The sequence below is a fragment of the Felis catus genome, chromosome F2, assembly GCF_018350175.1.
Source record: "Felis catus isolate Fca126 chromosome F2, F.catus_Fca126_mat1.0, whole genome shotgun sequence".
Taxonomy (NCBI): Eukaryota; Metazoa; Chordata; class Mammalia; order Carnivora; family Felidae; genus Felis; species Felis catus.
The window spans coordinates 26126721-26154182 of record NC_058385.1 but is presented as its reverse complement, the minus strand read 5'-3'; the positions used below and the strand labels follow the sequence as shown (position 1 = coordinate 26154182).

General features: G+C 38.1%; 1 protein-coding gene across 3 annotated transcripts in view; it reads left to right on the top strand.

The window, feature by feature from the left end:
* The window catches only part of PEX2 (peroxisomal biogenesis factor 2), a 119175-nt gene that overhangs the window by 60503 nt on the left and 31210 nt on the right, over positions 1–27462 (top strand). Inside the window, exon 4 of one of the 3 annotated variants that reach the window (XR_006592330.1) lies at positions 8836–10575. The exons of the other annotated variants lie outside the window; for them this stretch is intronic. The gene's annotated coding sequence lies outside the window, so the exon portion shown is untranslated. Of the gene's footprint in view, positions 1–8835; positions 10576–27462 lie in introns of those variants that run through there. 3 annotated transcript variants of the gene reach the window in all.

Here is a 27462-nt window from a genome sequence, read left to right as displayed (position 1 = left end):
CAAAACCTCTGGGATGCAGCAAAGGCATACTCCCATAAGAGGGAAGTATATAGTAATGCTGGCCTTCCTAAAGAAGGAAGAAAGGTCTCAGATACACAACCTAAACTTATACCTTAAAGAGCTGGAAAAAGAACAACAAAGCCCCAAAACCAGCAGAAGATGGGAAATAATAAAGATTAGAACAGAGATCAATGATATCAAAATAAAAAATAAAATAAAATAAAATGGATCAATGAAACCAGGAGTTGGTTTTTTGAAAGAATTAACAAAATTGACCTCTAGCCAGTTTGATCAAAAAGAAAAAGAAAAGAACCCAAATAAATAAGATCACGATGAAAGAAGAGAGATTGCAACCAATACTGCAGAAATACAAACAATAATAGGAGAATATTATGAGCAAGTATATGCCAATAAATTGGACAATCTGGGATAAAAGGACAAACTCCTAGAAACATATAAATGACCAAAATGGAAACAGGGAAAAAATAGAAAATTGAACAGACCTATAACCAGTAAAGAGATTATATCAGTAATGAAAAATACCCTGGCAAACAAGAGTCCAGAGCCAGAAGGCTTTCCAGGGGAATTCTACCAAACATTTAAAGAAGAGTTGTCGCCTATTCTTTTGAACTGGAAGGAAAACTTCCATACTCATTCTACGAAGCCAGCGTTACCTTGGTTCCAAAACCAGACTAAGACCCCACTAAAAAGGAGAACTACAGACCAGTTTCCCTGATGAACATGGATGCAAAAATTCTCAACAAGATACTAGCAAACTAGATCCAACAATACATTAAGAGAATTATTCCCCACAATCAAGTGAGTTTTAGTCGTGGAATGCAGGACTGGTTCAATAGCTGCAAATCAATCAAAGTGATACATCACAGTAATAAAAGGTAGAATAGGAACAACATGATCCTCTCAATAGATGCAGAGAAAACATTTGACAAAATACAGCATTCATTCTAGATAAAAAAACCTCAAGAAAGTAGGGATAGAAGGATCATACCTCAAGATCATTAAAGCCATATACTAAATCCAATGGGGAAAAACTGAAAGCTTTCCCCCTAAGGTCAGTAATATGACAAGGATGTCCATTCTCACCACTGTTATTCAACATAGCATTGGAAGTCCTAGCCTCAGCAATCAGATAACACAAAGAAATAAAAGGCATCCAAATTGTCAAGGAGGAAGGCAAACTTTCACTCTCCACAGATGACATGAAACTCTACGTGGAAAACTGAACAGATTCCATCAAAATACTGCTAGAACTGATCAGTGAATTCACCAAAGTCGCAGTATATAAAACCAATGTACATAAATCGGTTTCTATACACTGATAATGAAGCAGCAGAAAGAGAATTCAAGGAATAGCTCCCATTTATAATTGCACAAAATGCCATAAACTACCTACGAATAAACCTAAGCAAAGAGTTGAAAAATCTATACACTGAAAACTATAGAAAACTTATGAAAGAAATTGAAGAAGACAAAAAAAAAACAAAAAATATTCCATGCTCGTGGATTAAGAGAAAAAATATGGTTAAAATGTTGATACTACTCAAAGCAATCTACATATTCAATACAATCCCTATTAAGATAACACCAGCATTCTTCATAGAACTAGAAAAAACAATCCCAAAATTTGTATGGAACCAGAAAAGACCCCAAATAGTGAAAGTAATCCAGAAAAAGAAAACCGAAGCTGGAGGCATCACAATTCCGGAGTTCAAGCTGAATTAAAAAGCTGTAATTATCAAGACAGTTTGGAACTGACACAAGAACAGACACATAGATCAATGGAATAGAACAGAGAACCCAGAAATGGACCCACAAGCGTATGGCCAACTAATCTTTGACAAAGCAGGAAAGAATATCCAGTGGAATAAAGACAGTCTCTTCAGCAAATATTGTTGGGAAAATTGGACAATGACATGCAGAAGAATGAATCTGGGCTATTTTCTTACACATACACAAAATTAAACTCAACAATGGATGAAAGACCTAAACATAAGACAGGAAGCCATCAAAATCCTAGAGGAAACAGCAGGCAAAAACCTCTTTGTCCTCAGCTGCAGCAACTTCTTACTTGATATGTATATGGAGGCAAGGGAAACAGAAAGCAAACATGAACTATTTGGACCTCATCAAGATAAAATCTTCTGCAAGGTGAAGGGAACAATGAGCAAAACTAAAAGACAACCAACAGAATGGGAGAAGATATTTGCAAATGACATATCAGATAAAGTGTTAGTAACCAAAATCTATAAAGAATTTATCAAACTCAACACCCAAAAGATAAATAATCCAGTGAAGATATGGGCAAAATACATGAAAAGACACTTTCCAAAGAAGACATCCCGATGGCTAACAGACACGCAAAGAAATGCTCAACATCACTCATTTTCAGGGAAATACAAATCAAAACCACAATGAAATACTACCTCATAGCAGTCAGAATGACTAAAACTAACAACTCAGGCAACAACAGATATTGGTGAGGATGCAGAGAAAGAGGAGCCCTTTTGCACTGCGTGGGGAAATGCAAACTGGTGCAGTCACTCTGGAAAACACTTTGGAGGTTCCTCAAAAAGTTAAAAATAAAACTACCCTATGACCCAGAAATTGCACTACTAGGTATGTATCCAAAGATTACAGGAGTGCTGTTTCAAAGGGACCCATGCACCCCAATGTTTATAGCAGTGCTATTGACAATACCCAAATTATGGAAAAAGCCCAAATGTCCATCGACTGATGAATGGATAAAGAAGATGTGGTATAAACATACAATTCAATATTACTTAACTATCAAAAAAAAAAAAAAAGAAATCTTGCCATTTACAACAATGTGGATGGAATTAGAATGTGTATTATGCTAAGCAAGATTAGTCAGAGAAATGTCATATGACTTTACTCATATGTAGAATTTAAGATACAAAACAAATGAACATAAGGGAAGGGAATGAAAAATAATATAAAAACAAGAAGGGGACAAACTATAAGAGACTCTTAAATTTTTTTTTAAAGTTTATTTACTTTTGGGACAGAGAAAGAGCGTAAACTGGGGAGGGTCAGAGAGAGGGAGACACAGAATCTGAAGCAGGCTTCAGGCTCCGAGCTATCAGCGCAGAGCCTGACGCGGGGCTCGAACTCACGGAGTGTGAGATCATGACCTGAGCCGAAGTCGGATGCTTAACCAACTGAGCCACCCAGGTGCCCCAAGAGACTCTTAAATAGAGAGAACAAACAGAGGGTTATTAGAGGGATTTGGGGTGGGGGATGGGCTAAGTGGGCAAGGGCATTAAGAAGGACACATATTGGGATGAGCACTGGGTGCTACAGGGGATGAATCACTGAACTCTACTCCTGAAATCATTATTGCACTATATGTTAACTAACTTGGATGTAAATTTTAAAAAAATAATTGATTACAAAAAAGAAAATAATGAGACACAATTAGAAAATGGGGAAAGATTTGAACCTATTCACCATTAAATAAATTATGTGGATGACAAATAAGCACATGGCAAGGTGCTCAACATTATTGTTAACTAGGGAAGTAAAAATTAAAATCTTAGTGGACTGTCACTACACACCAACTGGCCTGCCTAAAATTCAAGTGGCTCACCATACCAATGTTGGCAGGTATGAGGAGCAACTAGAACTGCCATTTCCTCCTGGTCAAAAACAGTCTGGCAGGTTCTTTAAATGTTAATCCTTTACCTACCATATGATGAGACCGCCATTTCATTCCAAGGTTATTTATCCAAAAGAAATAAAAGCAAATTTCCATAAGAGACGTATACATGAATATTCCTAGAAGCTTTAATGACCCCAAACTAGAAAGAATCCAAATGCTCATTAGTCGATAAAAGGATAAACAAATTGTCATATATCCATTCAATGAAATACTACTCAGTAATAAAAAGCAATGTAGTATTGATACCTGCAACAATACAGAAGAACCCCAAAAACAGTATGCCCAGGGAAAGTAGAAAGACACAAGCATTGGGACGCCTGGGTGGCTCAGTCGGTTAAGCGTCTGACTTTAGCTCAGGTCATGATCTCACGGTCCGTGAGTTCGAGCCCCGCGTCGGGCTCTGTGCTGACAGCTCAGAGCCTGGAGCCTGCTTCAGATTCTGTGTCTCCCTCTCTCTCTGACCCTCCCCTGTTCATGCTCTGCCTCTCTCTGTCTCAAGAATAAATAAACATTAAAAAAAATTTAAAAAAAAGACACAAGCATTACATATTTTATGATTTCACTCATATAAAATTCTAAAAAATATCAATTAATCTGTAGTGATATGAAGAAGATCGACTGTTGCCTAGGGTAGCATGTGGCAGGGAGGTGTGGGAGGAGGTCATTGATGGGGTGTGAGGGAATTTTGGGGAGTGATGGCTACATTCATTATTTTGACTGTATTTGTGCTTTTACACATGTATTCGTGTGTCAAAATTATCAAAGTGTGTGCTTTAAACATATTCAGTTTATTGTATGTCCATTATACCCCCATAAAGCTAATAAATGGGAAACAATACCTGGTACAGGTAAGGCAAAGTGCTGCTGTGTTGTACATGTGCTAAATTGTTTGCCTTGAAATAACTGGAAAAGGAAAGATGATCCAAAAAGATGTGAGAGATACCATGAGAGATGTGTAATATAATGTAATAGAGTGTGAACAAAGAAGCCCAAATAGTAATGTAGGCAGAACATACAAAGAATAACAGAAGCTTACAATTATGTGATGTTTATTTTCATCAGACTCTTAGTACTATAAATACATATATTACTCATATAGACATAGTAGTAACTTTTCTTATAATAAACCCAATGGTAGAAAATAGTATCTCCATTATTTTTTTAGGTTTATTTATTTTTGAGAGAGAGAGAGAGGCAGAGAGAGAGAATGTGAACAGGGGAGAAGGAGAGAGAGAGGGAGAGAGAATCTGAAGCAGCCTCCACACAATGAACATAGAGCTTAATGCGGAGCTGAAACTCACAAACTCTGATATCATGACCTGAGTCAAAATCAAGAGTCAGATGTTCAACCGACTAAGCCACCCAGGCGCCTGTCATCTCCATTATAAAGATGAAGAAACAGAAGCTCAGAGAGTATTAGCTTGTGTATTGGTCAGGGTTGTACAGAGAAACAGAACCAATAGGAATTGGTTCACACAATTACGGAGGTTGATAATTCCCAAGATATTTAGGGTGAGTATGTAAGCTGGAGATCTGGGAGCCTAGGATGTAGTTCTAGCCTAATGGCCAGATGACTTGAGACCCTGGAAGAACTGATGTTTCTGTTAGAATTTGAAGGCAGGGAAAAGCTGACTTCCCTGCTCAAAGGCAGTCAAGCAAGAGGAGTTTTTTTCTTACTTACAGGACGGTCAGGTTTTTTGTTCTATCCAGGCCTTCAACTGACTAGATGAGGCCCACCCACCTTATGCAAGGCACTCTGCTTTAGACAGTCTAGCCACTCAAATGTTAATCCCATCCAGAAACCTCATGTACACACCAAGAATAATGTTTGACCAAATATTTGGACACCCTGTGGCTTAGTCAAATTGACACATAAAATTAATCATGACAGCTGGTAAAGATGAAAATATTTTAAAAAGAAGTATTTTTTATAAATATCTGTAAGTGTAAGTTTAACTATGGACAAATATAGACAGTAACTCAGAGGGATAAGTAGGGAAAACCCTAGCATGAAGAAAAGATTTTTATTTAAAGAGAGTAAATGTTGGTGCATGTATATATGTTAATAGATGATACAGAAGAAAGGTACAAAAATTATGTTTTGGAGGAAATAATATAACTGCGAGAGAAAGTCTGGGGAAGGTGAGTCACTCAGTTGATTCCACAATGAGCTAATAGGTTGAGACCCTGCATTAGAATTACATTCAAAGAGCATTTAAGAGGTGCCAGGGTGGCTCAGTCAGTTAAGTGTCCAACTCTTGATTTTGGCTCAGGTCATGATCTCACATTTCATGGAATCAAGCCCTGCATTGGGCTCTGTGCTGACAGCATGGAGCCTGCTTGGGATTTTCTCTCTCACTTTCCCTGTGCCTCTCCCCTGCTCACACATGCACATGCATGCGATCTTTGTCTCTCATAGATAGATAGATAGATAGATAGATAGATAGATAGATAGATAAGATAATTTTTTTAAAAGCTCATTTAAGCTCAGGACCCAACCTACTTTTTCAGCCTCTTCTTTATCACTCTCCATGTCACACATTTAAAATCTCTAATTATTGTAAACACACTGTGTTTTCATTCTCCTGGGACCTTGCTCTTCCTTTAACCTCATATAAGAGCATCTTTCACATTGCTCCCGTAGAGTCAACTCCATCCACTTCATTCTTCAAATGTCAGTGCAGCTGACACTTCAAGTGTCAATGCCGCTTCCCCTGTGCATTTTCCTCCAACTTCCTCAGATCAAGGCTGTTACTCCCACCCTTGGTACTCTGGTAATACTTCATGTGACCCTTTATAGCTCTGATCACATTACATGGTGATGTTTATTTCTTTATCTGCTTCTTCTGTTAGATTGTTACATCCTTGAAGATTGGGCAATAGAGTTTCATTCTAATCCCTTATTAAACACACTGTCCACCATAGCATTTTTTCTCAAAATTTTGTTCAATGAGTGAAAGTATAGACAAAAAGTAACTGGCTCAGAATATATTTACATGTAGAAAGAACTTCCAACATTTGATAATAACTCAGTAGGGAACTGCTATACCATTTTGAAACTTGCCTCTGCAAACACACGAAAATATAGAGTGCAAAATGCCCAGTGACAGTAAGACAATGCTGCTAGGGTTAAGACTAACACCTAAAGCATTGCCAGACCACTCTTGGAAGTGAACATTACTTGCTTTTCCCCCCAGTATCAGATGACCCCTGAAAATGGCATGTGTATCCCTAGCTATTAGCAATTCCATTGAGGGAGGTTGGATAGTTTTCCAATGAGCTATGTAGAAAGATGAAATTGACCTTTGTCAGTTCTGAGGGATCTGCCTGAGACTAAAGAAAGAGCCCATATCTGAGTTTTACTCTGACCCTATTTGTGTGTTTGGAACACAACCCTCTTTACTTCAGCAAAGCTGCTAATGGTTTAAACACTTACAATAACAAACCAGAGAATATCAATAAAGCTTTTCCTCAGTAACAGGCCTTTCCATGGGTGCCAATTCTCTGCTACAATTTTTTTTCAACAAGCTGAAAGAACTAGTGAAAGCCATTCTCTCTTTCTTTCTCTCTCTGTACATGTGTGTATAACTTCTTAGTTCTAAAGGTGATCGTAGTATACTATGCCTCATGTGAGCCTTAGACTTCCTGCTTGAGACTTACAGCCACTTTTGAACTTACTGCTGCTGCTGTTTGTTTCCCGTCCTATTTCTCCAGGCTAGCAAACCTGTGAATAGTTTACATGTAGGTTTAATTTTTCAGTCTATTTCCTTGTCAAAGTCTTGGGCTTTGAGCCTTCTCAAACGGCAGAAGTAGTCAGGACTGGACTTAGGCAGTGGGAAATGGACCTTAGCACAGGTGTTCCTGGAACCTCCTCTTCCATCCCTTATTCTTTCCCTTTGTCACCAAATTTTCTGCAGTGAAAAGTCCTTGACATCTCCGAAATGGGCTGCTCCGTCATTACAGAGGTCTATTTAGCAGCTCTACTTTTGTGTGATGGTCCAACCAGATCCTGAGTTCATTTAGTTTCTGTTATAGTCAAAACTGTCTTTGCAAATGCCTAGATTTAATGGTTTCCTCTTGGGACTCAAGTAATTCATATTTTCTGTGAAGTAACTTAATTTTATGATGTGTCTGGTATAAATAGTTCTTTTTTTCTTCTCTACTCCTCTAGGACAATGACAATTTGATTTTCCATTTATGGTAACATTAATGTAATCTCCTGGAATTTCAGTACATCATTTCTGTCTATTTGTAACAACAATCTCATTTGCTAAGCATCGGATTGAATGCAGTGTTTGATTCAGACCCAGTGTCACCAATATCAAGGAGAGCTTTGTCTGAGTAACCGATCATAGATAAAGTAACAGATCATAGCTGGCATAATGATGCATGTTAGATTTCCATTTTAAGTTCTATGAATCTCATCTTAGGAAAGGTCCTCAAACCTTATTAATTTGAAAGGCATAATGTTTCTTACAAAGAGAAAATACCTAAAAGCTTTCACTGTTTGTCATTAATGATACCCATAAACTCCTCCCCACTGCCGATACTGCTGTCAATCAGGGAAATTAGTGCTAAGAATAGTGCCATGCTCAAAAAAGCAGATCGTGCCTGGAAGAGTTCATTCCAGTTCCATTGTTCTCAGGTACCATGCTGCTCTAGCATAATAGCAATGAAGCTGAATCTCTGACATCGTGAATTTTAACTAGAATATTTCAGCATTCTGTTTTACTTCTTATACCCATGTCTAAGGGAGAAAAAAGAGGATACTTTCTATTTTGTACAAGAAAGCATATCATTCTTTAGAAGTCACTTTAAAAAGAGTTCATCAAATTCAGTTTTATAGAATCATATATACCTACACACAAAAAAAAATGCCCAGAAATACATGACCTATGTTAGCTCATAGTTTTTATTTCAACTCTTTCCAGCCAAGATCAATCCATCTTCTTCCACTGATTCTGTTAGATAGTTCTACCAAATTTCTTTGGGTATTCCTGTAAAAATCAGGCTGGACACAAGGAATTTATGAATTCTGATTAAAAATATTTATGGTCTTTTAATGCCAATATTGGAATATCATCACAACACTAGTGATACTCTGCATTACATCTTCTTTTCATCTATTCTGACAGTGCAGCTTTAGAGCTTACTCAGTGCCTGGCTGAGCTAAGGACTCACATGAAAGCTGACTGGCTGAGTTTCAAGCTAAATAAAACAGAGGTGAGCATGTTGGGGGTAAAGGGTTACAAAGGGCTCAGGGACATCATTTACAGACTGTTTAAACCTGGGAGTTTTCTTACTCACAATCGTGCTCCAAAAACCTCAGAACTCGGTTAGGACAATGCCCGGTGCCTGACCTCAGAGAACTTGACCTGTCATCTAGACATTGTGAAGCAAGTAATTTCTCACGAACATGCTTTGTCCATACTTCTATTACCTGTGAATTATCATTTGAAAAATGACTGTAAATTGAAAATTATAAATTCCTCAAAGGTAGGGTCAACGTGTTCACTTTTGCATCTCTTGAGTTTAGTATAATGACTGGCATATAATAAGAAACTAGTCCATATGTGTTGAATGAATAGATGGATAAGTGGATGGATGGGTGAATGAATGACTGACTGAATGAATGACTGAATGAATGAACACCCTGGCCAAGTCACTAAGTGGTTCATGTTAATCCCAATCTTCAGTGCTGTACTGAAAAGTCATTTGATTCTAACTGTGAAAAGAGCTTGGTAAGGTGTATTGCAGCTTCACACTTACGTAACACCCAGGACAGCAAAAAATAAAGAGCCTCTGTGCTAACTAAGGATGGTTCTCCTTCAAGGGCTTAGACAGACACAGCGTCACACAAGGATGCACAGCTTGGCAAAGTGAAGAAAGTCTGGATCTCTGCCCTGATACAGCCCCTTAGCCCTGAGCCCTTGTGCAGAGTGCAGCCTGGAGGCCCCATAAAGCCTCAGGGAGATTTACTATAGAACATCACTCCACCAAAGCCCCATTTGCTGATCTTTATAACTTAGCAGGGAATTGTTCTTTGCAGATAGGATAATGATTTAATGTTAATAGATCCTCAATGGCTATTTAAGCTATTGCTATCCAAGGCTTATGATTTTTAAATTGCTAATGTTTTCAGTTATAAATATATATTTGTGCTCTAGAGCAGTTTTTCCGAGGAAGTAATTGAAAACATTAAATAAGGACTCTCCTCTGATTTACCAAATGAGACTCCTGGACAAACGACCACGCTGGTAATGAAAATTAAAGGCTGGGACACTTCAATAATAAACCAACAAACATTTAATTGAGAATTTACTGTGAAATTAGTTATATTCTACACTTACAAAAGCTTGCAAATCCCTAGAAGCAAAGGGAAGGTCACAGCGAGGTGTCTCATTCTTCCCCGATAAGCAGCCTTCCCGGTGTGTCCTTGTTTCTTCACATGCTATGTTGCACAATATTGCACTGGAAAACAAGGAGGGGTATGCCGTCCATAATCTAAGAGATTTCTAATCATTTCAGCTCCTCACAGAAGACACACTCTGCTTTTGATCATATTAACAAGTTAACCTAAGTCAAAAGAACAGTTTTGAAGTATTTTAAGCCACTGTGGCAAGAAGAAAATCGTGGCAATGTAGCCCCTGTCATGCACAAGTGTTGCCCAGGTAGTTCAAGGCAGTGTTCACATGCAGAGCGGCTTGGAACAGGTAATCCATCTGTGGATACAATTCTCAGGTTAAGTCATCTTTGTAACCTATGCAAAACAAATGAAAGTAATGATGAAAATAATGCATAAAAAGAGATCACTTTTGGGGCGCCTGGGTGGCGCAGTCGGTTAAGCGTCCGACTTCAGCCAGGTCACGATCTCGCGGTCCGTGAGTTCGAGCCCCGCGTCGGGCTCTGGGCTGATGGCTCGGAGCCTGGAGCCTGTTTCCGATTCTGTGTCTCCCTCTCTCTCTGCTCCTCCCCCGTTCATGCTCTGTCTCTCTCCCAAAAATAAATAAACGTTGAAAAAAAAATTTAAAAAAAAAAGAGATCACTTTTGTATTGCCAGATGTGCCTAGATATTTTTTACAGCAGAGCTGACTTTAATTTTTAATCTAAAAGACCACAAAATATAGGGTAATTTTAAAGAAATAAAAAGAAGAAGAAGAGGAAGAACAAGGAGAAGGAGAAAGAAGAAGGAGGAGGAAAAGGAGAAGAAAGAAGAAAGAATGAAGGAAGAGGAGGAGGAGGAGGAGGAGGAGGAGGAGGAGGAGGAGGAGGAGAAAATATGCAAAGCAAAGGAAATAAAAGCACCTATTGTCCCACAACCCTAGAGGTAACTACTACAATAGCCTTGGTGAATATTATTCCAGGATGCTTTTCACCCATCAGTGTATGTTGTTATGAAAACTAGCTCAAACTCTATATACTATTCATAATCTGGTTCTTAAAATTAATGATATACCACACATAGCTTTCTTTATGAATAGTTAAATATAGCACTGTTTGATGCTCTAGTTGTTCTTGGACAATATTCCATTCTTTCTCTCTGATGATATATATGCCATCATGTATTTTTAATCAGTGCACTATTTATTACTGAATCTTTAAATAGTACCCGATTGTTCACCATTATAAACATTGCTTTAATAAGCAACTTTATAATTCAATCTTTGAGTACAAACTTTATGTTTTCTTAGGCTAAATGTAAAAATCCTGGATCGAACATCATTATACATAATGTAGCAGAGAATTTGACATGCTCATCAATATCCATCTTCTCCTTCTCGTCTTGGACACAGCCAGGCTACACTTCCCTGCCTGCGTTGCACTTGTATGTGATCATGAGGATGAGTTTCAGTGCATGATTGTCAGAGCAATAATGCCCAATATAAACCTCTTATGCATACTTCTGCATTCATTTTTCCTTTTCAGTTGTTTGGAGTGACAATAAGGTTGGAAGCCGTGTATTTAAAGTTGGCAGGGCTTCTGTTAGCCTGAGTATTGCACAACTCTGTAGAGAAGGGCACTATTCACATGATCACTGACCCAACAAGGTATCATGCAAGAGAAATGAAGCTCCATGGTGTTTGAGCTGTTATGTGTTTGGGGACCGACTTGACCCTCAAACAACACATACATTTTGAAACTTTTATAATATTTATTGTCATAATGACATCCAAAATAAATAATTTTCTAATATTTTACACAATTGACATTTGAGATTTTATTATCTTCTGAAAACTCTTTATCAAACAAGTGAAAAATGATATGCCCTTGTTCTAATTTGCCTCTTTTAATTATTAATGAGGTCGAATGCTTTTTTTCACACACTCATAAGTAACTGCAGTTGAAATAAAATATTGAATCTTGTCCTGTAATCACTAACTATCCTAAAGGTAATGTTAGTAATAATATTGACTTTCAGCAAATTGGAATTGGAAAGTATTGCAAATAGAGCTTCCAATATTAAAAGGAAATAAGAAAATAGTATTCATTTATTTAAAATTATCCTGTTCTAAGGAATTAAGGTGATGAATTTATTATTTTCTATGAGACTTTAAGCTTACATAATAGCATAAATTATGGGAAAATAAACTTCACATATTATTATTGACTTGTGATAATTATTTTATTCAAGCAGAACAGAAAATTGTATATAAACTACGTCTTTTACAATTAAAACAAAGGAATGTCAAGGCACCTATTTGCTACTTGTTTTTTTTAATCTCATCTTCAAAAGTTAAGTGTTGTCTACTTATTAATGAACGCATACGCACAAATCTCACACTTAAAGAAAATACAGGCAAATAAAATTCTTTACAAAATATTCAAATTTTAACTAATTCGTCCCCTTAGTATTTTCTGTTGCTTGATGATCTTTTCATCAGGGCAGCCAAACCTTGCTGCCCTATAACATCCATAGCCTTCAGGCAAAACAAATTGTGACTTTGAAATGAGCTTTGAAAAGCCTAGCCCTGAGTTCACGAGGGATTTAGAGCACTCAGATGAAGCCAGAGTAAGACTTCTGCCCTCTCCCAAGACCACCGCCCCCCCTCCCCATATGGGAGAGGGTCGACAAGAAAACAATGAGCACGTACAGGTTCAAGACTGGGGAGCCTGAGCCTTCCCAGCTGCTCCACACAAAACTTCATTGGAGCAGGAGTGACAGCAGCTTGGTAAGGCCAGGAAAACTAGAAAGCATAAGAGACCAATAGCCTTTTTCTAAGGAGCGTAAAGAATCCAAAGGTAGAGAAGACTTTATAGAATAGTTAGGTCAGAGGTCACAATTGACACCTGTGGTGGGCAGAATAATGACTCCTTCTCCCCCCATCCCACTAAGGCCACGATCCTAATCCTTGGAATCTGGCAATATGTTAATTTACATGGCAAAAGGAAATTTAATTTTAATTAAAGTTAAGGGCCTCGAGTTGGGGAGATTATCCTGGATAATCCACATGTGTCCAATCTAATCACATGAATCTTTAAACATGGGAAACCTTGGGGCGCCTGGGTGGCTCAGTCGGTTGAGTGTCCTACTTCGGCTCAGGTGATGATCTCACAGCTCGTGAGTTCGAGCCCCGCGTTGGGCTCTGTGCTGACAGCTCAGAGCCTGGAGCCTGCTTCCAATTCTGTGTCTCCCCCTCTCTCTGCCCCTAACCCACTCGCATTCTGTCTCTGTCTCTCTCAAAAATAAATAAACATTAAAAAAAAAATTTAAACATGGGAAGCCTTTCCCAGCTGTAGTCAGAGAGAGCCGTGACAATAGAGAAGGGGCCAGAGAGGTATGACACTGCTGGCTTTGAAGACAGAGAAAGGGGGCCATGAGCCAATGTATGTGGGTGATCGTGAGAAGCTGGAAAAAGCAAGGAAACAGAATCACCCTGAGAATCTTCAGAAAGGTGCATAGTCTGTCAACACATTGAGTTTAGCCTAGTGAAATCTATGGCAGACTTCTCACCTGCTGAATTGTGAGATAATATATTCGTACTGTTTTATGCCACTGAGTTTGAGATAACTTCTTCTGACAGCAATAGAAAATGATTATGGCTGTCCACAGGCTAGATGTTGCCTCCTGCTGGGAAATTTCACATTAAAACCTTATGGCCACTTTCTTGAAAACTCAGAAAATCTGTGGACATCAGTCCACATTTGTGCATAGAAGCATTCCACCAGAACCCAAAACAGCCTCCGTTTCTAACAGGACAAGTTGATCTCCAGGTCCCCACTATCCACCTACTTCAGCTACCTCTATACCCATCTAGCTACTACAGGGATTTAATTTGTGGCGTAAGTCTAAGCCTATGCACTCAAAGTAGCCTCACATAGTTTACCGGATGTTTAGCATTACATAAGAACAGTATATAATACTCCCAATGTGGCCAAAGAATATCTTGGAGGCAGTAAAGTCTAAAGGTAGTCCTGCTGAGTTTCCCACACCAGGGAAAGAGTTAGGGGCTTCAGCTGGGTAAAAGAGCTGAAGGAATCTTGCAGTCAAAAATCAAGGACAGTGGTGCCTGGGTGGCTCAGTTGGTTAAATATCCAACTCTTGGTTTCAGCTCAGGTCATGATCCCATGGTTTGTGGGATCGAGTCCATATCAGGCTCTGTGCTGACAATGCAGAGCCTAATTGGGATTCTCTCTCTCCCTCTCTCTGCTACTTCCCTGCTCAGGCACACATGTTCTCTCTCTCTCTCTCTCTCTCTCAAAATAAAAAAATAAGCTTTTTTTTTAAAGGACAATGCAACAAGAACAAACAAGTTACCAAGAATGAGGGCATCTCAGTGGGTGCCAGCAATTACCCTTCTCCATGCTTTGACAGTGATGTAAAGAAGCTTCCCAGAATTTAGTACTCACAACACCAAGGAATAAAGAAACCCTAAAATGACTAAGATTAATTTTATTCCAGAGTGATAAAAGAGAGCATAGTAAAAACCTTAAAAAAAAAACACAATAAACAATCAGTGGGGTGTATAAAATGCAATCATGTAAAACAATCAGTTACATAAAAGAAAGGTTAATAAAAATAGTTTGGGGTTCATCTGTCAGAAAAGAAAATAGAAGAATAAAGATAGTGAAAATTATAATGTAAGCCAATACAATGAACTGAGGAGTTCCATATGTCATCATGAGAGGTTTTCCCTATCTTTCATACCCACATACAAAAGAAGATATTAAAAAGATATAACTTTAGCCCATTCCTCCTTCCCTCTTTGAGATCAGGAACAGACAGAGGACAAGAGTCAATCTTCAATTATATTAACTCTTAAATTCATCCTATGGCTAAAAGCATAAAGTCAATGTGGTATTCCAATGGAATATTATTCAGCCATAAAAAAAGAATGAAATCAGGCCATTTGCAGCAACATGGATGGAGCTAGAGAGTATAATGCTAAGTGCAATAAGTCAGTCAGAGAAAGACAAATACCATATGGTTTCACTTGTGTGGCATTTAAGAAACAAAACAAAGAAAAAGACAAACTGAGAAACGGACTCTTAACTATAAAGAACAAACTGATCATTACCAAAGGGGAGATGGGGGCCAAATGGGTGAAATAGGTGATAGGAATTAAGGAGTGTACTTGTGATGAGCACTGGGTTGTTATATGGAATTGTTGAATCACCTGAAACTAATATAACACTGTATGTTAACTGTACTGGAATTAAAACTAAACATATAATAAAAAATAAAAATAAAAGAAATTAAATTCAGTAATTAATTTTTAAAAATTTATATTTCCTGTGTGCTACATTTATGAAAGATTTTTTTCAACAAACTTTAAGATAGGGGCGCCTGGGTGGCTCAGTCAGTTAAGCGACCGATTCTTGATTTTGGCTCAGGTCATGATCTCACAGTTCATGAGTTCAAGCCCTACATCGGGCTCTGTGCTGATGGTGTGGAGCCTTCTTGGGAATCTCTCTCTCTCCCTCTCTCTCTCTGCCCTTTCAGAGGTCTCTCTCTCTCTCTCTTTCAAAATAAATAAATAAGCTTAAAAAAATAAGTAAATAAGCATTAAGATAAATTTCATATCTAATACAATGCATTGAACATTTTATGTGGAATGAATTTTGATTTGATGAATTTTGATTTGATGAATTTTGACAATGTATACACCTATGAAACCATCCCCCCAATGAGGACACAGAACATTTCAACCACCACACACTATTATTTCTTCTGAGAAACAGTATTGAACTAAAATCCAACAACAGATTTTTAGATCTAATAGTTATTTTTTATTACAGCAAAAGGAAACAACAAAAAATAACTTTGTCCCTCAGGAGTCATGTTCTAAGTCTAATTTTTCTTAGTAACTATCCTCTCAACTTCTAAAAAATGATACAGAGTGATTATCTCCTATTTATACTTTATTTAAAATTAAAGCACCAAATTATATATATTTATATAGATAGACACACACTATACATATACTATACACACACACATATATATATCTATATATATCTATATATCTATATATAGTATATGGCTTTAGACTGCTGTGATACAGATGTTGCATCATTAAAATCTACAACGTATGGCTAAAGAATCTAGATCTTAAATGTGCACCATGGCACAGTTGCAAACAGTAAGCAACATAGCTCAGTATCACAATGGTCTGTTTATTAGTCTTTATTTCCGTTAGACTGAAAACTCCCTGTGGGTCATGGCTGTATCGCTTGCAAGAATGGAATTGTTACTAACACATGGTAGCACTAAACAAATATTCGATGAAGGAATGAATGTAACAAGTGTCAGAATTGAAAAGTACCAGCTCACATTCTGAAGGAAATTACTTGTGCTTTTCTAATTTAATGCCAGAAGAGCTTGAGCATAAGAACACATGCTGGGGAGCAGGACATTTTTCTATTAGATGCTTTCTTTATCCCTACATCTTTCAGACAGGCAGAGGGAATGTGCTCTAGGAAGGAGAGTGGGATGCTGGGTGTCAAGTCTCCAGGGTTTAATTCCCAGCTCTGAATCTCACTAGCTTCAAGGCCTTGGGCAAGTCACTTAACCTCTGTTCCAAACAGAAATAATATCACCTCCTCCCAGGAGCACACCAAGGCAAGTTTGATTGATGGCTAAGCTCTTGGAGTCTTTGATGAAATGTGCTGACTGGCTGCCAAGTATTACTACTGCTAATAATAATAATGTTTTTCTAACTCAGTCCCACAGAGCAATATAAATCTGCAACAAGGGACAGATTGCTCCAACAAAGCAAATTGTGACCAATTCTTTTTGAAAGAAAGACGATAAGTTTAATTCTACAATGGTGCTGTTTTCTGTGCTCTGTTCTCTCCTTGTTTATAAGGAGAACAAGTTGTCATGTGTCTGTATGAGGTGTTTGGGCTTCTTTGCAAAGGAGAAATAAAGGGAAAAGATTGAAACCCAAGCACAGACACAGTCCTATTACTGAAACATCATGTTTCTTGGAGGGGTTGGTCATCTATACAAAAAATAAATAAAAAGGTGATGAGTAAGGCAGAAATGCTGTCATTTGTTATTTCAGCAGTGATGTGGTTTTATTATAACTCAAAAGAAAATTTAAGGAAACTCCAATCCATTGATTTGGTTTCAGAACATCTATTTCTTAAAATAGAAATATTATCCTATACTACTTAGGAGCTTTTCTCTTTTATCTAATATTTATATAGTATCTAATATAATTTATATTATTATATATAAATTTATATATAATTAATTATATATTTATTTAATTATTATTTATATATTTATATATTAATTATATAACTAATTATAATTAGTTATATAATTAATATAACTAATATATATAATAATATATAGTATCTAACATAATTTTTAAAATAAGGTTTATTAGAGAATTAGATAATTTTCCTGGTTATAAAATAATGCATATTTACTCTGGAATATTTGGACAAAGGTATAAAACCTAAATGAATAAAAATTGGGATGTTACTATAACATCGTAATTAAAAATGTATTCTCTGCAAAGACTGCTAAGGTGCCACCCCGTGTTTACCACTGTTAGTTTGAGCAGACATCTGAATTTCTGTGTACCTCAATTTATCTTCTAAGTGGGAAAATGCCTATCTTCCTGGTTGTTTTAAGGATTACATTAAATTAGGGCACCTGGGTGGTTCAGTCGGTTAAGCGTCCGACTTTGGCCCAGGACATGATCTCACGGTTTGTGAGTTCCAGCCCTGCGCCCAGTTCTCTGCTGTCGGTTCAGAGCCTGCTTCAGATTTTCTGTCTCCCTCTCTCTCCCCTCCTCCTCCCACTCGTGCACGCCCTCTCTCTCTCTCAAAAATAAATAAACATTTAAAAATATTATATTAAATTAAATAGTGCATGCACATTTAGAAGACTGCCTGGCACAGAGAACATTGTTCAATAGGATACTGTTATTATGTAATTCCTCATAATCTCTAAATTTAAGGGCAATCTTTCTGAAGTCCTTTCTATGTATATAAAATTGTATATTAAGTGAGTAGCTTCTTTTGCAGAATTACAATCTGTTTGTGTTCCCCCCAAATTCATAGGTTTCAACCTAATTAGTGTGATGGTACGAGGAGGTAGGTCCTTTGGGAGGCACTTAGGTCACAAGGACTCCAAGGGACTAGTGCTCTTATGAAAGAAACCCCAGAGAGGCTTCTCAGATTTCTGCCATGTGAAGGCACAGCACGAAGACAGCTGTCTGTGACCAAGGATGCAAGTCCTCATCAGACACTGGATCTCGTGGTGCCTGACTCTTGGACTTCCCAGCTACCAGAACTGTGAGAAATAAATATTTGTTACTTTAACCAGCCAGTTAATGGCATTTTGCTATCGCAGCCCAAACAGACTAAGGTACAGTCTTACTGCACAAACTGTTTGTAACCTGCTTCTCATTGCTTTATACATTACAAAGATTGTCTCATGTCATTAGATACTTTTCTGCATTTATGGTACAATCATGTAGGACTGCACATGGTTCTGTGGGTGGGTTTGTCATAACCTAAAGAACCAACTTTTTATCATCAGCTATTTATATTTTCTTAGTTTATATATATATATATATATATATATATATATATATATATATATATTTTAAAAAGCTGCTACAAATGACCAACATTTGTGTGCACGTTAGCTTTGGGATAGATCTCTAAAAGTAGAATTTCTTTTTCTTTTTCTTTTTTTATTTAATTAATTAATTTATTTTTGAGAGAGAGACAGCATGAGCAGAGGAGGGGTAGAGAAAGAGAAGGAGAGAGAGAATTCCAGAGCCCGATGGAGGGCTTGATCTCATGAAACCATAAGATCACGACCTGCATGGAAACCAAGAGTTGGATGCTTAACCGACTGAGCCCTCCAGGCTCCCCTAGAAGTAGAATTTCTGAAAAGCCAAAGCTGTGCATATTTTTAAAGCTTTTAATATTAAATTGTCCCTCAGAAAATTTTAGAGAGTAGTATATATTTCATACTAATTTAATGTTGTCTTATTAAATCTCCATAAACATATGTTGTTTATCCCTGCGTGAGATATGCCTACGATACTCTTTTTGTTTTTAAGGTTTTTTTTTTTAACGTTTATTCATTTTTGAGAGACAGAGAGAGACAGAGCATGAGCAGGGAAGGGGCAGAGAGAGAGGGAGACACAGAATCTGAAGCAGGCTCCAGGCTCTGAACTGTCAGCACAGAGCCCGACGCGGGGCTCCAACTCATGAACTGCGAGATCATGACCTGAGCCGAAGTTGGACGCTCAGCTGACTGAGCCACCCAGGTGCCCCTATGATACTATTTTTTTGCGAAGTCAAGAGGCAAAGGAATAAATAAAGAGAGAGGAAAATAGACTGAAAGAGTGTGGATTACTTTTGCACTTTTTCAAGATCGATTTCTATTGAAACAGTCTATGGATGGGCACCTCAGAGTTATAAACCTTAGTGAAAATTGACAAGCATAGACCCTACCCCTCCACTCTAGAATAATTTGTTTTCCAACCTTTTTTTTCCCCTAATGTACATGAAATAAGGCCATTTTGAAATAGTCATATTCTGACATAATTTACATTGCATTCTTAAAATTTACTCACTTTAAAATATCTGTTAACAGAGCACCAGGTTCTCCTTTGACATTTTCCCCAATCCAGAAAGATGTAACTCTTGACAAAAATACGGATGCAAGTAAAGGTAGCTTCTGATGTGTACTAGGAACCTGACGTCAGTTTTTATTTTTCTGCTCACTAACTCATCCGTGACCAACACTTGGCCTCTTCACCTTTTTAACCTTGCTTTTTGTTCTCTGAACTTCCCTGTAAAAAGACTACAATCATTTTTAAACTAAGGTTATATTCATTGAGTCTAAAAGTAAGCAATAAAAGGGTTCACTTTGGCAGAAGGAGAAAAGAGAACAGAGCTCAGTTATTTGAATCAAGTCCTTCCCCTTAATGTTAATGCATCTAGCACCTACATTTAATAGGAACATTCTTCATGTATTGCAACAAATGGTGTACATCTAAATTCTACATATAAAGCTGTAATTTCATTGAAGGATTCTAGTGGCATTGATAAATGATGTCACTGGTAAGCTGTGCTTGAATTACAACTTTAATTATTTACACCTGGGTCTACATTATTCCTGTATTATACCTGTCATAGCACTATCTTGTCCTGGGCCTGCTAACAGGACCGTGATGATAATTTATTCCAATAGTGGGTCAGGTAGAACAGCATAGCGGCATCCGTCAACCACTTCACAGAATGGTAAGACTAATGCGAGACTGGTCAGAGTGTGAGGGTAGAATTTACACAGAAGCTATTTTGCCAACTTTCTTAACTAGGAAAAGAGAGGTTTCTAGGGTCTTGAGGGAGTAGCACCTCTAAGCTGCTAACCTAAAAGTAAAAACTGTCTGTCATTCTCTCTCTCTCCCCACCTCCACACATCCTTTCCCCCTCATTATTATTTGATTTACAGATACCTCTGAGATTACTTTGAAAATCACAAGGAACCCAGAAGATATGGTTTAGGTATTTTCATTTTGAACTGGTGTGTGCCTTTGAGCGGACCCTAGTCCCTTTTAACAAAATCACCTTGTTTGTGACTTGTCTTACAGTAAAGGCCCCAGGGAAAAGGAATCTGGTCTGGGCACATAAAGGTGATTGAGATTTTGGATCCATTTTATCTACCCAACATTTCACTTAAAGGAAATCCTCAAGTGAAACTTAGTTTTATTTATTAAAGAATAATTGTATGGTACAAATGAAATTAACCATGACATTTTGACCTAAGTTGGTTAATTGTAAAGCTCAGTGCTAGGTAATGGTATTTTGGGGAATGACTCCTACATGGTAGGGATGTTTATGTACCTTTTCAAGTACTCTCCCATGAAGACGAAAGGGATGATGTGAGAAGGGCTTCAACTGGACATTAATCACAGCTAGCATTTGAGGTCCCCAAAGAGCCCAAGTAATTCACAAGACAGCCTGAATGAAGAGAAGGTTATTGAAAAAGAAACACACCAGTCATATATGATCCTACCAGCCATATGTGAGTGGAAAATATTTTGAAATCAGCTTGTATAAAACTCAAATACAGATTTTATAATGGTTTCAGCTGAGAAATAAATACTCTTAGAGAAAAGGTACATAAGACTAATTTATTTTCTTGAGAAAGAACATAATAGAGGAAGAATCCAGAAGGGAAAATACAAACATGAAAATAGTAATTGAGTTAGGTAGTTGGGATTATTGATGCTCCTTACTTATTTCAAAAAAAGCAGGGGTTCCATTTGTGTTCTAACAATAAAGAAAAAGCGAAGCCCATCAACCTAATCAGGTTCAGTCTCCTGCCAGGACAGTAAAATCTTCACAAGCAGATCAGGCACTCCAAAATTACTATTTATAAACTGCAGGTGCCCATTTGTCTACCTTTACAAATAAATATGGTTTATTAGAACAAAAGCCACTGTATAAAGCTCTAAACACACAGACAACAATATCATACTTCTGTATAAAAATCATACGTTTTCAAAGCGCTTTCAAGAAGAGTTTCAGAACTGTTTCATATGAATTGCATTCTTACTAAAATATGCAGGAAAGCTATTGTTAAAAATCCCATGGATCTATTTTCTAACTTGAGTTAACAAGGCTATGGTTTTTAAAGTAGGATAAGTCTTACAGATGGGCAGGAATAAACATCAACATTTGCTCTAGATGGTCAGTGTGGTTTTATTGTCCACACTACAAGTACCGCGTTGCTGAGCAAATGACTAACCTGCCTTTAGCCACATTACTTACATTTAATTTCCGGGGCAGAATATTAGAACAGTGCTTGGGATTTGGTGAACAAATCGCTATGCAGTTTCTTAGTTTTTTAATATTCAGGCAATTATTTAAAAGCCAAGTCTAAAGTGGTAATTCGGCCTCATATTCCCAGAAGGGAACTTCTAATAGACTCATACCTTTGGCCTTTCTTGCTCCCCCATCGACTTATGCCTTCTCGTGGGATTTTCTGACTGGCAAGTTGGAAGAAACCAAGGTAATTCCAACTTCTCTCATTCAAGCTGCCTTCCCAGGCAGAATCTGTGTTCTGGTCTGCTCTCTCTGTGTGCTAAGCTTCTTGGGTCAGGAGGTTCTTACAGGGGTATCCTGTGGTAGCCCAGCTCACTGTGACCATGTGACTAAGTATAAATAGTGAAGAATTAAGAAAATGCACACCTAAGCTATCTCCTTCAGCTCAGGTTTTATCAGTAAGAAGCTAATATTTTGATCTTCATCTGCTTTCCATGGCTACAGAACATTATTTATTGAGAGTTTCAAGAGAAGAAAGGAATGATACAGTGTATTAACCTTGATGTACACAGGGACTGAACTGATATTTACAGACCAAAATAACATGTGGTAATCTTTGCTTCTGATGGTACAGCTAGGAGATTTCATTATTTAGCACTTTCTAGATTTAGGTCTTATAGCATTATACTCTGGTATACTGAGGCAGCATATATGTGGCTGTTTTTCTCCAGTGGTGCAGCTGGTTATTCGCTGGGACAGACCCCAATAAGCTGGCTGTCCATGCTTTAGTGTGCATGTCTTTGTTGCTGCCCATGAATCACACAGGGGTAATTTGGCCTAATATTGCAGGAGAGGCCCAGAAAATGATTAGCAGATCATGGAAAAAGAGAGTCCTTTTGTCAGCTATCACTGTCCAGGCTCTCTAGGCACTGGTTGTGTGGAATGATTTTAACTTCGTTGCATTTTTTTTTTTTAATCAAGGCCTTCAGGCTAGGATGTTAAATTTCAGAAGCAGTTAAGTTCTGTTTGAGCAACAGAGCTTCATCACAGGAATAGGTAGAAATCTGAGTCAATCTTTTTCCTGATCTGGATTTAGTGTCTAGGGGTTGAAGTGTGGAAAGCTCAAGACCTGTATTCACGTGGTTTGTCTCAGAAGATCTCTTACCCAACCCATTGCTTTCTTCAGATGCTTGGATTCAGACTCCGCGCGACAGAGATTACATCATGAATAGTCCCCACCCCCCGTTAGAGCTGCCCTTATTATATAAGGGATGGACCATTTTTGCTTGAGGTGCAGAAGCAACCTGATGAAATTTATTCAAACCCAAAGCTAAGAAGGTGAATTAAAATAGGTCTGTGCCAGGAAAACTCTGTCCTCAGGAACCAAGTTTCTTCAGGTAACAAGGAAGAACTGGATTGCTTTAAAAACTATCAGAATGTGATCATTGGGACAATGAAAGAGAAAGGAAAAGAGTGTCTTAAGGGCAATGTGAAAGTCTTACAGAAGAGGGTAGCCCAATATGAACAGGAAAAAGTGACCTTGGAAGTCAGTCTGGGCAAGTAGGGATGAGGAAAGGCAAAGCACCCAGGTTTAGTTGTCCCTACAGATGGGATTAGAGAAGAGCATTTCAGATGTTACCTGATCAGAAAGGGTGATTGGGGTTCAAAGAAAAGTACCAGAGGAAGCGGGGCAAGAGCTACAGTAGCTCACTTCAGTGATTCTCCCAGAAGGAGCCTGGGTCCAGAAAACCAGGGAAAGGCAGAGCCTCAAGCCTGCAAATATTCACTGCCTTTGGGCTGTTAATTAGCTGGTTAGGTATATAGCAGAAGACTAGAGTATGATGTTTAAGGCATCAGTCAGCACATCTGAAGGTGCTCTAGTGATTGTAGGTGCTATTCTCGATCTTCAGAGGTGGAATGCCTGAGAAGTATATGAGTAAGAGAAGGCATGGGGAAGATAACACATCATACCTATCGCTATATATTGTGAACAAATCTCAGAATTTTACATCGGCGTTTATTTAATATTTACAATAATCTCACAAGGGAGAAATGTTAATAATCAGATTTCACATAAGGAAACTGAGGCATGGTAATTTAAATGATTTGCCCAAAAATATATAGCTGGCATGTGAAGGAGCTAAAATTCAAACTCTTGTGGTTTAGTCCCTGAATGTGGACTCAAGCACTATATCCTGTATTCAAGTTCAGTGCCAAGTTAGAGGTCATCTGATGAGAGAATGCATCCTGGGTGGGATCATTCATTGTGGGGTGGCAGTGGAGGATGTAGACACATCCGTTTGAAAAGTGTCTACTTCCGGCAGACATGCAGTTGATTGTATTCATGCTTCCTACAGGACAGGCATGCTTGTGGCTGTGCAGCAAGGCTCAATCCACAGGAGCGTGTTAGAAAAATAAATGTTTGAAAAGAAAAGTGGCAGATCCAGCAAAGTGAGTGAGCTTTTCAGATGGTAGAAAAAGAAAGGGACAAGTTGAAGTAATTGTGAAAACAAAGCACAGTCTCCCTGGAATGAATTTGGGGATAAAGAGAACACAAGAGTCATGTCCCAGTGCTCCAGAAAAGTTAGGGCAGAAGAAAATATTATTGTTGACATTAAAGTTTCTGAGTTATTCAAGACTTGATGAGATAAAGAGCTGAGGAAATCCTAGGCCCCAGGGAAGGACACGTGGCAAAACTGTTGGGCCTGACTAGGCGTTGAGGGACATAGTCTCTCAAAACTCCAACATTAATTTTGTCCAGAATCTGCTGGAGGTGATTCTCTAGGTGAAACAAAACAAATGAAATCTAGGAGGCAGATTCACCAGCCTTCCTTATAGTATCAGTAGGAGTAATAACTCTAACTCATAAAATAGAATGGACAGGGCAGTGAAAACACTCTCTGCGATTTTGTAATGATGGATACTGTATGTGTCATTACTCTTTTGTCCAAACCCATAGAAAGTACAACACCAGGAGTAAATTCTAGGAGGACCAATGGATTTTTGATGGTTGTGATGTGTTCATGCAGGTTCATCCTTGGGGGAAAAATATGCTGTTCTGGTGAGTGTTGTTTATAACAGGGAGGCTATGCTTGTGTGAGGAGGGGTGGTACATGGGAAATCTCTGTACCTTTCTCTCAATTTTGTTGTAAACCAAGAACTGCCCTAAAAAAACATGTCCTGAAAAAACTAGGAAGGAGCTTGTGTGGTTAGACCGAAGACATGGCTTGCTCAGCATGGGGTTCCTGAATGCAAAGAGGCCAAAAACTTGACCCAAAATGGAAAATTGAATATAATAGAAAAGAAAGGTGACCCAAAGAAGATGGGAAATTTTAAATTTTGCAGCAAAGGAGTGATTTTGTAAGTATTGTTCCCTGAGAGAGGACACAATGCATAGGTGCATTTACCCTCCAGTATGATACATCTCTGCGTCAAACTCAGAATGGGAGAGTTCTACCAATTGACTTCATGTTCACAAGCCATAAATTCATATAATTGCACTGCACTTATTGGCAACTAGACTGTGGAATGCTACTGAGTTTCTTCTGGTAGCTCTCTCAAGGCCTAGATTTTTACTGGTCTTTAGGGAAAATGTTGTACGTGCATAATGGCCTCAAAGGCCTAGACATCTGCTTGTGTTTCAAACTTCTTTGAGTGTAGGACACGTGCTGGGGTAATCTTTAGACCCCTAACTTTGGACAGTGAGAGGCATTAATGTGAAGTGGAAAGCAGAAGAGAAGTCGTTGGAAGCAGGAAGCTCAGGACAACAGTGGTGGCTTCCCCAGGCTTCTGGGGGTTCTTTTGAGAACCACCTACTTGACTTTGCTTGTGGTGAGTTTCCTATGAGTCACACTTGGAAATTTCCTGAAAGCGGGCTTTTGATCTTACCTCCTGTAGCTCTACAAATGGTTTTATAGGTTTCTAATTCCATATAATAAATAACACTTTAATTAAACTAACGTGGAGTGGCTCCTATTTTCTGATCAAATCCTGATTGATAATACCAAGGTCAAAATAAGTCAAATTCTGAGGCCTAATGGGCTTTTATTCTGGTAGAAGACAGACCAAGATGGAGGTAGTAAAGAAACCCCGCTCTACTCAGATATTAGAGTGAACTGCCTTTGGCTAAGAATGACTGGACTATGAAAATTTGGTGATAGGGATACTTCTTGGAGGCAAACTTTATTTTATTTTGATTCAGTTATTTTTTTTTAATTTTTTGATTTATTTAGAAAAGGCCAGAAATTTAATTTTTGATAATTTCTTCCTGAGAATCAGCCAGGGCACTTATGTTAAAATTTGAGACATTTTGATATGATAATGTTCTGTTATTTTGAATACTTTGTATTTACCACTGTGCAGCCTCAGGTGAGCTAATTATATAATGTGGCTGGGCATCTTGAAAGATAGAAAAGGGTTCAAGAAGTAAATTTTTATAGGCAGGGCCTTCAAGTTAATTTAATTAATATTCTAACCCAATTCAGAGTCTTCTGCACACAAAAGTATAATTTTCCCAGAGGTTTTAGAAGGGTATACAAATAAAGAGTAGTTCATATGAGGTGGCATAGCTTCTTAAGGTGAGGTAAGGGCTACCTGATAAGCTATTGTTTATTTACCTCAAAGGATTTGCCTCACCCAGGCTGCCCATAAGACTCTTAAGCCATGGCAGGTGGGTTGGGAAAGGCAGTGATAGCTTAAACATTACCATCTGAGAAGAGTGTGCATAGGGAAATTCATTGCCTTTTAATTTCCATTGTTTCATGTTTCCAAGGAACCTTCCATGAGAATAACATTCCATACCTCTATTCATTGTTATCCTCTTTTGTCTAGACTACTCATCTGGACTTCTCTCTAGTTCTACCCCATTGGTAAGGCAGTGAGAAGTATCTTATTGGTGAGTTTGGCAGCAGGAGTGCTTCTGAGTTCTTTCTCTTTTGGATCTCCTTGTCCAGAGAGTCTGTCATGAGGTGAGGTTATTGGAGCAGTGCTGACCCTGATGAGACCTGTAGTTATTTAGCTCTGCATGCAACTAAGTGGCATGTATGTCATTGTGGATGGCCATCGTGGGTGGCATCGTGGACCGACACCTAGGCTTCTTGTGTGAAGTATTAGGAAGCCCACTGTGGTCGCTCATCTAAGCCAGGACCTCAGTGTGGCTTTGGCAGTAACATGACTGATATTTTGTTCTCCATGATTAATTTTGAACTTCTCAAAGAAAATGTTAACACAACGTGAGGTAATTCTCTTCAGTGGAAAAATGTGTTGCAAGCATCAAGCTCTTCTATAGTCTTACTAGGACTGTTTAGTTTTCTTGGTGTTGACCAGATGCATTGGTCTTCAAACTCTTTTCAACTACAAGTCATAGTAGGAAATACATTTTGCACTGTGACTTGGTACATATACAGGAAATCACAATTTTCATAAAATTTTCTCATTAAGCCTACTGCCTCTGATAGTTTTATGTTCCTTCATGCTTTAAAAATGATGATCGTGTCCCCTATATACATTTCCTGGCC